Raw genomic sequence first — 11,213 nt, 5'->3', positions numbered from 1 at the left:
TTCACTAAGATGAGTCTTTATTTGTTTTTGGCAGGGAACTCCTTCAACCACAAAAAATTTCCATGGTTTGTTTCGCATGCTTTATTTTAAATATCTCACTTTGTTAAATTTTTTAATTTTTAACCCCGTATGTGAAACAAAGCATGCACAAACCATAAAAGTTAGGGCTCCGGTAAGATTATATCTTTTTCCGGTAATATTTTTTATATATTTTAATTATTATATGATTTTGTTATAGTCTCTTAGGTTGTATATCAAAATCCAAGATTGAATTCTATTTTGAAGTTATTACGGTTTTCCGGTAAGATTGAATATCTTTTTCCGATAAGATTTTATATCTATTTTCGTTTTTGTTTATATTAATATTAACTATTATATGATTTTCTTATAATCTCTTTAGGTTTTATATCAAAATCGAAGATACAATGGAGATTTTCCCTAATCCGTTTTTCCGGTAATGCGATTTAAATATTCCGGTTATCAATTAGAACATTTGTTTACATAATTTAGATATTCCATAATTGGTAATTTATTTATTATGTGATATAAATATTAATATTTAATTTTCTCATTTCAGGTTATGTCTCCAACTTGATATAGTTAATTTCATGGATTGAGGATTTGTTGATACAATTTCTTATTTTTTTGTTTAATATTGATGTACATTTTTGTTATTATTCATGTATTTTTCACAATTCATGTAATTTATTTGATATTTATATAATCAATCTTGTATCGGTGGGTCAAAGTTCATTTATTATTATTATATTTTAATCATTTTGATTCATTTGAAATTTAATATCATTGCCAATTAAATCACCAATGTCAACGCAATTTAAAACATTATTATACTTTCTAATATTATCGTACTTTACATTATAAAATAATACACATTTAATATGACATTTTAGAAACCAATTTTAACCATTCAAATTCGGATTCTCACCATTATATAAAGTTTACAAAAATATGTTATATAATTTGACTTTCACCAGTTTATAAATAACTGAATTTTAATGAATAATTGACCATTTTATAATTTTTCAACATTCATGCCTTAATTAAAAAAATAATTTTTAATAACCATTTCTATATATTTCAAGTTATTATCATTTTAATATCACTTTCAACTAAATTCATTAATATATTTATTCCTAGGTGTGAAAAATAATATATATATATATATATCTAACCGAATATCAAATTCTGATTCTCAAAATAATATGAGTTCATAACTTATAGAGTTTCATTTTAATAATCATAATTTCTAACAATTTAACTAAATCAACACAGTAAAAAAATACATTATTTTTTATTACACAAATTTAATTAACATTATTACAACTTTCATATTTAATCTTTAGAGTATATATGTGGAATGAATCCTAAAAAAGTGACATAAAAGATTTTACCATGTAATATTTTTGACTTTTTATCTTTAAATTCTCTGATTATACCATACAATATTGTACTAAAAATTTAGTCATACTAAGTTTTCAAACCCAAAATATCTGCCAAAATTGAAATAAAATATTCCATTCAAATTAAAATCCATGATATGATGCATTTTTTTTGTAAATAATAATATTAATTTACACAATTTATTCAACAACATATAATTTTTGTTACTACATAATTTTAATTATAATTATATATGTAAAAAGTCTTAGACAAAATTTAATAATTTTAATAATATTTAAGATTTCAATTATGTTCAGAATTTACTCACAAATTTATAACTCAAAATCAATATCTTTATGCTGGTGTTTTTATTTCATATAATCTTTGTATGTTTCTATTTATTTAATATGTTTATATTTTGTTAATGTTTGTAAAAAGTTATTATTTATACTTTGGTTGATAACATTTAAAAAATTATAATTATAAATACAATGTTTTCTTTATTAAATATGTTATTGTTATTTAATAAGTTTTATAAGATTTAATTTAAATTTAAGATTTCAATTATGTTACATTATTTACCTACAAATTTATATCAAAATACGATTTCAAACACATATTTAAACACAAAATATTTTCCATTATAGTGCATTTAACTCTTCCTTAATTTAAGCTCAAAATAAAATAAAATTGATCTTAAAATTAGTTAGCATTTATACCCATTTTTATTGAAACGAAAGTTAACAAAAATAACATTATAATATTTAATGAATATATAAGCGACATATCAGCCATGCATTCTTCAAAGTGTTCAAATCATCTATATTTTCACAATTTATCTACAACTAATCTAACTTTTGTATGATATATTTGTTTTTGTTTCCCAACTTATTAATTTATTTCTAATTTATCAACGATGAAATTCGAAAGTTTGACCATTCTTAAATATTGGTATTTATAAGTAATAACAATAATATCAAAACCATAAATTCTAAAAGTTCAAACTTATGGTAATTTAAAGAAAACAATATTTGATAGTGATACATGTACATAAAATTATTTTTCAAAAGACATTGATGATGAAGGTTATGTTGCTATAATATTACTGAATGTTAATATTACATTTATTACTTCAATATTAAATATATAATTATGGTCATACTTTGGAATTTCAAGTTTGATCAAATTAGAGTCTTGATTGTGTTTATAAACTTTTTTTTGTTAAATGTTTGAATCATTTATAATTACAATAATTCGTTTCCAAAATGTCCACATTAGGGCTGTTCAAAACCGGATATCCGAAACCAGATATCCGAATCCGAATCCGAAACTTCAGGTAGTGTAAAATTATTCACTTTTATATAAATATGACATTTGCATTTTACTAAATTTATAATATATACATTAGCCTAAAATAATTTTCAGTTTAAGGTTAAACATCCATTATAATACAAATTAATGGTTACATAATGTTATTTGAAGTTAAAAATCCGTCATTAAAACTATTCCAGTATCAAAATACTATCAACATTTTTTTAAATTCCATTAAAATATCAATTAATGGTTACACGAATTTAATTGAATTTGAATTAAATATTATATTATAATAATATGTTAATTATGTCAAAACTATTGATTAAAATAAAACCATTTGTTCCTTAATTTATGCATAATTTTGGATATAATAGTTGTAAGATGAAGACCTTTTAATTATGTCAAAATGGATGCTTAAAATAAAACTCGCATTAAAAGTTTTTAAATCTCAAAATACTTTATAGGTTAACGTGTTTTGAATAATTCAATATTATATTAAAATATTTTAATTATATCAAAAATGTTGCTTAAAATAAAACTCTCGGATCCTTAATTTATGCATAGTTATGAGCATAATAGTAGTAAAATGATAATATGATGACTATCTCTATAAAATTCTTATCATAAAATTCATTCTTTCATTCCAAAAATGTACATAGAGATTTATGATTTTTTTATAAGTTTGTGAATTGTATTTGTACCTTTATTTCTCTTATTAACAATGCATTGAATTGATTTTGTAGTGATTTTAGTTTTCTTCTTTGAAAGTATAAAAAATTACAACACATTTATTTCTATTTCGATGATTGCTTAATAAACAAGACTTTATGACTTCATATATCATGATGTGGTTTTTTAAGCATATATCTTTTTGGCTTCATGGATTAAGTTAGAAAGATATTTTAAGTTGGCATTTTATGTTATTTGTTGTTGTATGTTATTTTATTTTAATAAAAACAACAATGTAATACCTTATAATGAATGTAAAATTATTTGTTCTTAGACCTAGGGGCGAAGTTTGTAACAACTCAGAAATTTCAAAATTTTATTTTAATTATAAATCCTATCTATTTCGATGTTCGAAAATTTTAACGTGTTTATCCAGTAATTATTAAATTATTTCCATTGCTTATTTTATTTATTTGTTAAATATAAATTAACTTTGAAAAATAAACACTTTTTAACCCTAATCTAAAGTTTTACCTTCTTTTGTATCCCTCTACATACTTCAGGGACCATTTTGCAAAACCTAAATTCCCAACCTATTAACACATTACCAAACCCATCAACTCGACCCATATAGTAAACCCGAGACCCGTTTACGTTCCTTGACCATAATCTTCGTAAAAACTTGGAAATTAAATCACATCTTGATTACACTTACCTAATGCGGCCTGCCGACACCAACAATTATGTTAATTGGTCAAACTTTGATTCGTAATTCTTGATTTATTGGTCGACATCACCTCATTCCTAATATACATGTAATCGATAATTATAATTCAATTAAATCTATGATTAGCAGCGCCAACCCTCGTCATTTAAACCCCTCAATCCAATTAGATTATCATAGTCGTTTTCTCGTCCGTTCATCTCAAAGTTTAGCCGCCACTGTCGAGTTCGATTAAACCCACTTTCGATCATCGTCTAAGGTAATATTTTATATGGTTGGGTTCGTTTTTCATTGCTGTTCAAGAACCCTATCGTTAATTAAGTCAAATACATCAGATTCGATTGATTTGATTTATTAGGGTTTATAGTATAATTCGGATTTCTGGTCTGTCTAGTTATGTAACGCGTTTATGATGTTATTACCAACTGATCATCTAGATCAGTTGGCTGGTGTGCGTAGCTTTGAGTTGTGGGCTGGAGGGCTCGGGTTCGAGTCCCTCTAGCAGCATTTTCATTTTTATTTTATTATTATTATCCTTCTAGTATTAATTTAGTATATAATATATATCAATTTATTTAATAACTGGTTTATATTTTTATAAAACTGGCATAATAACCGATCACTTTTCGTATCCTAAGTTAAAACCATATATATATATATATGTATGTATTTTTGTGATTTAAAAATTGTTAGCTGTTTAATAAGGATTTTTAAGGTTTTGGGTTCGTTTAATTAATTAAATAACATTATTGACATGGTGATAAATAAACTTCGTTTTACTAAACCGACGTCGTTAGTTGTCGTTTTCAGTCTTTTCGTAAAACTATATACGTATATATATATACATATATATATATATATATATATTAGACTAAGTAAAGATTTTTAACAAACATAAATGTATATAAAATATATTAAATGTATTTTTTTTTTAATTTAAAAGAACTAATTAAAAGAAATCTCTTTCTCAAACTATAAGATTGTTATAGTTATTTATTTAAGTATTTATGTATTTTATAATTAAGTCATGTTATTTATGGTAAAACTTTGATAATAAAAAATAATAATAAATAACTACTTTTGTAAGAACACCTGATCCTCAAATCCCGAACCTTTATTTAGTTTTGACCTCGTTATTCAATCTATATTTATCTTTCCTCAATTATTGTTACTTAGGACTTCTCATCGGTATCTTTCCCGAAGAGCTTCGTTTACTGCTTTCTTACCTGTTTATTATCTCTTGCTTAATCATCGAGGTGAGTAATCACTCCCCTATTTTACTTGTTTTCAAATGTTTTGGGGACACTTGCGTACCATTTATCAAATTATTTATCTTATTATTTCTCAAACGCAAACTGTGATCTTTGTGTCAATTGAATGACTGTTTGTTACCTGCTATTTGCTTACTTGCTTACTTGAATCGCATTCGGAGAGGTCCAACATAATCTCATTATAGTATGATCATAAGACCGTCGTAGTGGCCGGAGCCCGACCGCATTGGCAATGGTTTCACCGACACTCATTACTTGCTTAACACTTTCATTGTTTATACTCATAGATAACAGTTTTGCTTATTTTTACTCTATTATTTATAACATTATATATTATCATTTTGTTTGTGTCAAAACTAGTGAATCTACTCACTCAACATGTGTTGTTGACATATATATATATATATATATATATACAATATATATATATTGTACGCATTTGCAGGTTATAGACTGGATTGCTTATCGAACTGAAGCTCACGTAGAGATGACCTTAGGATGTTAAACATAAACAAGAATAGTTGGTTTTGTATTGTAATTTTCTCTATTTTTGTTGTACTTAAATGTTCGTTGACAATTAATAAATTAATTAGATATTGTCGCTTTACAATTGCATGATAGTACCTTGCGAGCTGTGGCAATCAGCTCACGCCCCGACATTTCCGCTGTAGGTTGGGGTGTGACAAAGTTCAATGGGGACCGGGGGTGGCCCCGGCCACTGCCTTTTTCTCCGTTGGTAGGGTAAATTTCGCGATTTTTCTTGAAAATTTTTATAGGTATTAAGCGCGGTCACCCCCGATGTATTTTTCCAAAATGCTACCGGTCACCACTGATTTATAAATATAATACCACATCGTTTGGTTATTTTTTCTAAAATCTCGCATTATTCATAAACAAAAGTTAAAAAATAGTAGTCGAATAGTGAAATGTTTGTTTTATAATTATTTTAGGTCTTTGCAATTCTTCTTCTAGGTATTCACCCATAGGGATGAGATTGGTACCATACCATACCGATACCGATACCTATTGAAGGTAAGATTTGAGATATACCGGCGTCGAAACTAAAAACCTATTCGGTACAGACGGTACCAAATTTGCACCGATTTCGGTACCGGCACCAATTGAATTTGCTTATCCCTACTCACCCTTCCTCACACATTATCATGAATATTTTAAGTTTTTGTTGGTCAAATTATTTTGTTTTTTTATTGTAAGAATAATTGTTTGAATAAATGAAGAAAAATTAGATATATAGATATTCTATTGTTTGATCCGACCCTACCCGAATCACCGGCACGATCCGAATCGTCGGCCTGAAATTTTTTGAGTCCGTGACTTCGGTCACCCCCGTGACTAAGCCCAAGCTTCGCCACTGCTTATCCACTATCACAACCCAAACCAACCCAATTATTTATTAAAAAACTAATTTATCTCTCTTCAACTTATACAACACAACCCAATCTAATATTTCACTCACTATCACACCAACCCAAATCAATATTTTATTAAAAAAATATGTTTCATTTTTTATCAAATTTATATCAAAATGTTCAATATTTTTTTATAAATGAAAGCATGTTGTTACATTTTTTAAAAAAAAGGTTAAAAGTTGTGATTTTCATGGAAAAACCAAGTTAGATATAAAAGTTTGGTTGCAAACTTGGGTTGCTAGAACAACCTAGGTTGCAATCGGTTGTGGACAAAAAAGAATTTCCAATTATTTAATTAAAATACTTTTTTGACATTTTATGCCACCTTGTAACCGGTTGTGATAAATGGTCATCATAGTGGATTTCTCTCTCTTCCACGTACCCAATCAAACCAAAACAAACTTTCCACACTCTTTAGCAAACCAAACTTCATTACTTTTTATTAAATAAATATAATTTATAATTGTTGTATTTTTATTAAAAGTGACTAGAAATAGAAAAAATAATTTCTTTAACGAAAAAATCCTATGAACTAATAGAAAGTTGATAAGTGTCGGATAATATAAATCGATAACGATTAATAGTTATTTTATATTAAAAGATATATATATTTTTTATAAACTTTATTTCTATTATGATTTATACCAGTGTGTTCACGAAAAAAAACTAAACAACATTGTATTTTTAGATTTTTTAAAAACCTTAATTATTAAAAGTTATTAGAGAAAAACAATATTATACTTTAAACTAATTAGTGTGAAATAAAAAAGAAAAATAAATTAAAAAGAGAACCACATGTATCATGACATGTGGCATTGAAATAGATGAAGATTAAAAGGCAAACTAGTTTGCCACAACAAAAGGTTCGACCACTTTTAGGGCTTTTTAATTTCTTTTTTTTTTCTCAACAGTGGCACAAACTACATTAGGTTCACCATTGGGAGTAGTCTTATAAATATTACACTATCAATTTATTATTATTATTATTATTATTATTATTATTATTTTCATGCGTATGATACACATGTTACTAACCATTGAAAGATATTGAAATTTTACATCATTGTTTGAGTCTTCGTCTCCAATTCTTCCAACGTTATAAAAATACATTTTTTAATATGTGACAACATTTTGTTCTAAAAGTTATTTTTATAAACATAAAATGTATAATGATATCGGTATGAATGTTTTGTTTTAAAATAAATCAAAAACCAATGTTTGGTTTGCAAATAATAGTTTATAATTAATAGTGTATAAATATATCAAAATCTTATTATAAAAGTCATAAATAAAAATCATTATATAATATAACTCAATTTACGTATTACAGGTTATATATATATTTTTTTTACTTTTATTATAACTTCCATCCGTGTGTAACACGAGCTTTCATTAATAAACATGTTAATATTTTAATGATATATTTAATTTGGATAATATTGTTTTTATAAATTTTCAGGTGGTGAAGCAAAATGAGTTTCTTTTGTTAGAATATTTGAAGAAGTTGATGGTGATTTAATATGAAAGAACATGTTTAGATCCTTTTGTTGATGTTTTTTTTGTGGTTTGATGTACACTAACTTATTGTAACCTTAAACTTATAATATCTAGACATTGTAAATTATTAACGTTTTGATCCGAAAGTTGAAGAAGTTTTGTGTGCTTGATTTGTTATATAAATTTATTATGTTTAGTGGCATGTTATTCCACCCGCGTGTTACGCGGGTATATACTCTAGTTCTAATAATAAAGTAAAATAACTGAGGACACATGTTATTTGAAGATTCATTCTTAGCAAAAATTTCTCGCTCAAATTATCTTCTTATATTTAATGAAAACTTATTTATGTCAGGGTAATCAAATCATATCAATCCATTATTTAATCAAATAACTAATTACCTAAATTATAGAGATTAAAAACCATAGATTTGTACAAACCACATGGACAAAAACCGCAATTTACTCTAATATATTTATTTAAAAAGTAGTAATTGTATGTCAATATGCATATTCTATTGACATATATTTGTAACTATCTGTTGTATGAAAAATTGAGTTAGTTCGAGTTAATTATACTCGGGTTTAGCAATAAATGTTCTCGACTATCAAATATGTGTATGTATCTATTTGCTTCAAATTTATTATATATGTCTTTGGTATAATGGGATTTCGAATTGGTTGAAATTGATGACTTTGGAACGTGAAGTCAGCCCCTATTTGGCACTTCAACGCATCAGAGTTCAAGGGTACAAAATATAGAGATAACGTGAGAACATTGGTGGGATGCCCGAGTCATATAAAATATATAATCAAACTAGATTTCATATAATCAATCAAAAGTATGTGAATTTCATTACTGAAGAAACACTAAGTGACCCCGGCAGATTATGGATAATCTTAGGGTTAAGTAGATGTTTCCCACGAGGGTTAAGTGACCCCGGCATCAGAGTTCAAGGGTACAAAATATAGAGATAACGTGAGAACATTGGTGGGATGCCCGAGTCATATAAAATATATAATCAAACTAGATTTCATATAATCAATCAAAAGTATGTGAATTTCATTACTGAAGAAACACTAAGTGACCTCGGCAGATTATGGATAATCTTAGGGTTAAGTAGATGTTTCCCACGAGGGTTAGGTCCGGCAAAGATGGTTATTCTTCTTGACCTGCAAAACAGACACCGTGAGCTCGTCACTGAGAAGGGGGGGGTTCCTCCTTGTGACCACCCTCCGGCGTGAGAATCAGACTAGATTGCTCTGAATATAAGTGTATATAGAGAGAAATAGCTAAAGATAAGATTATATGTGATGATGATACCGTTCCAAGGTGTTGGAGTATTTATAGCCGAAGGTAGGTTTCCAAGCAGGTACGGCCAGCTGTATAATATTCCTTTTCCACCAACTACGGGCTATGTACGTGCCACGATGGGGGTTGGTGGGTAGGCAGCGGCTGATAGTGACATTTTGTACTGGAGCGTGCTCCTCCTCGTACTATTGTCGGTGAGCTGTCACCCTGTGATTGATTAATGGGCTGCTTTGGTCAGATCTTGTCTATTTTGTCCATACCTTGGCAGGTATAGTACAAAAGATCTTCCAGAAGCGTACGGACTGGCTCATTTGGGCGGGAATATTCCCGCCTTGCTCATTCCTTCCTCAGGTGACATTGCTGAAGTGTAAGAGCTAGTGCCTTATGCGTGTAGCCTTACTGTTAGTGCGGGTAGCCTTCCTTCCTGGCTTGTACACATAGCTGCGGGAACAGGCAAGGTACTGTACCAAGGGAGGCTTTCCTGCGGGAACAGCTGGCTTACTGCGTGTAAGGTCTTCATCTCTCTGAGCATGGTGGGTCCTGCGGGACCAGTTAGTCTTTGCGCAGACGTACCTCTTCAAGGTGTGTCTTGCGGGTCCAACTGGGCTTTGCGGGGACCTACCTCTTCAAGTCCCCCCAGTCCATTGTTCTTCTCATGAATTGTTAATGAGGTGAACTTTTGGACTTTAAGCAAGGGTTTTTAAAGAGGTTTTTGTTTTTATGGTTTTCCGTGGGGATTCTTCCCACGGTTTTCCTAATGTCACTTGCAGAAATTCCCGACTTTTCTGCCTGATCTTTGGTTATGATGCGGGTAGGTGTTTAACCTCTTCGCAAGTCGGGAGCGTTGAATTTCACTTGTATACTCTTCACGAGGTTTTGGTAGTTTTGGACATAGTGATCAGTTATGTTAAACTACCAATTCCACCTTGAAGTTTCAAACAATCTAGTTGTCAACGTTCCCGCCATGCATAGGTGTTATTTCCCTTTCCGCAAGCATGGCCCACAAGATCCTTCTTGGCTTCAATTCCCTGCAAGTGCTAAGTATGTGAAGGGTTTCGCCTTGACACTGTACCCGCACTTGTCTTATGGTTTTTTGCTTCCCAAGGTGAGGGGGTATATTCCCTCTTATTTTTGAATCTTTTTGAAATTTGAAGAGTTGGTGAAAGGATAAGAACAGTCCAAACTGTTGAAGGGACGTTAGCGTCTTCCGACGGTTTCTTCTGGTAGTTCAGGATGTGCAGGAAGTTATGGCGACGTGACAGTATATGGTCATTCCAGACGCTTTTTCAGGCACGTGGGCGCAAGTTTTCGGGCGCGTGGGCGCGAATTTTACGGCACGCGTCCTGTCAACAGCTGTTGCCAGCTTGCTTTCCACATGTCGTCATCTCATTGCGCCTGCGCTCTTCTCTCTCCCCCGCATTAAATTCATCGCATTCATTGCGATGAGTATATAAAGGGGGGAGAGGATGCATCTTAACTCACACTTTCACTTCCTTCTTCTTCTAAGCGATTTCCGGCGAATACTCTTAATTTTTGTCGAGCATTCTCCTGAAATCGTTCCTTTATATCTAAAACATGTCTTCCATTCATGATCC

Source organism: Bidens hawaiensis, unplaced genomic scaffold (genome assembly GCF_021521415.1).
Source record: "Bidens hawaiensis isolate Kalapana, Puna unplaced genomic scaffold, B.hawaiensis_p1.1 tig00045510_1, whole genome shotgun sequence".
Lineage (NCBI taxonomy): Eukaryota > Viridiplantae > Streptophyta > Magnoliopsida > Asterales > Asteraceae > Bidens > Bidens hawaiensis.
This window is presented reverse-complemented; position numbering follows the sequence as displayed.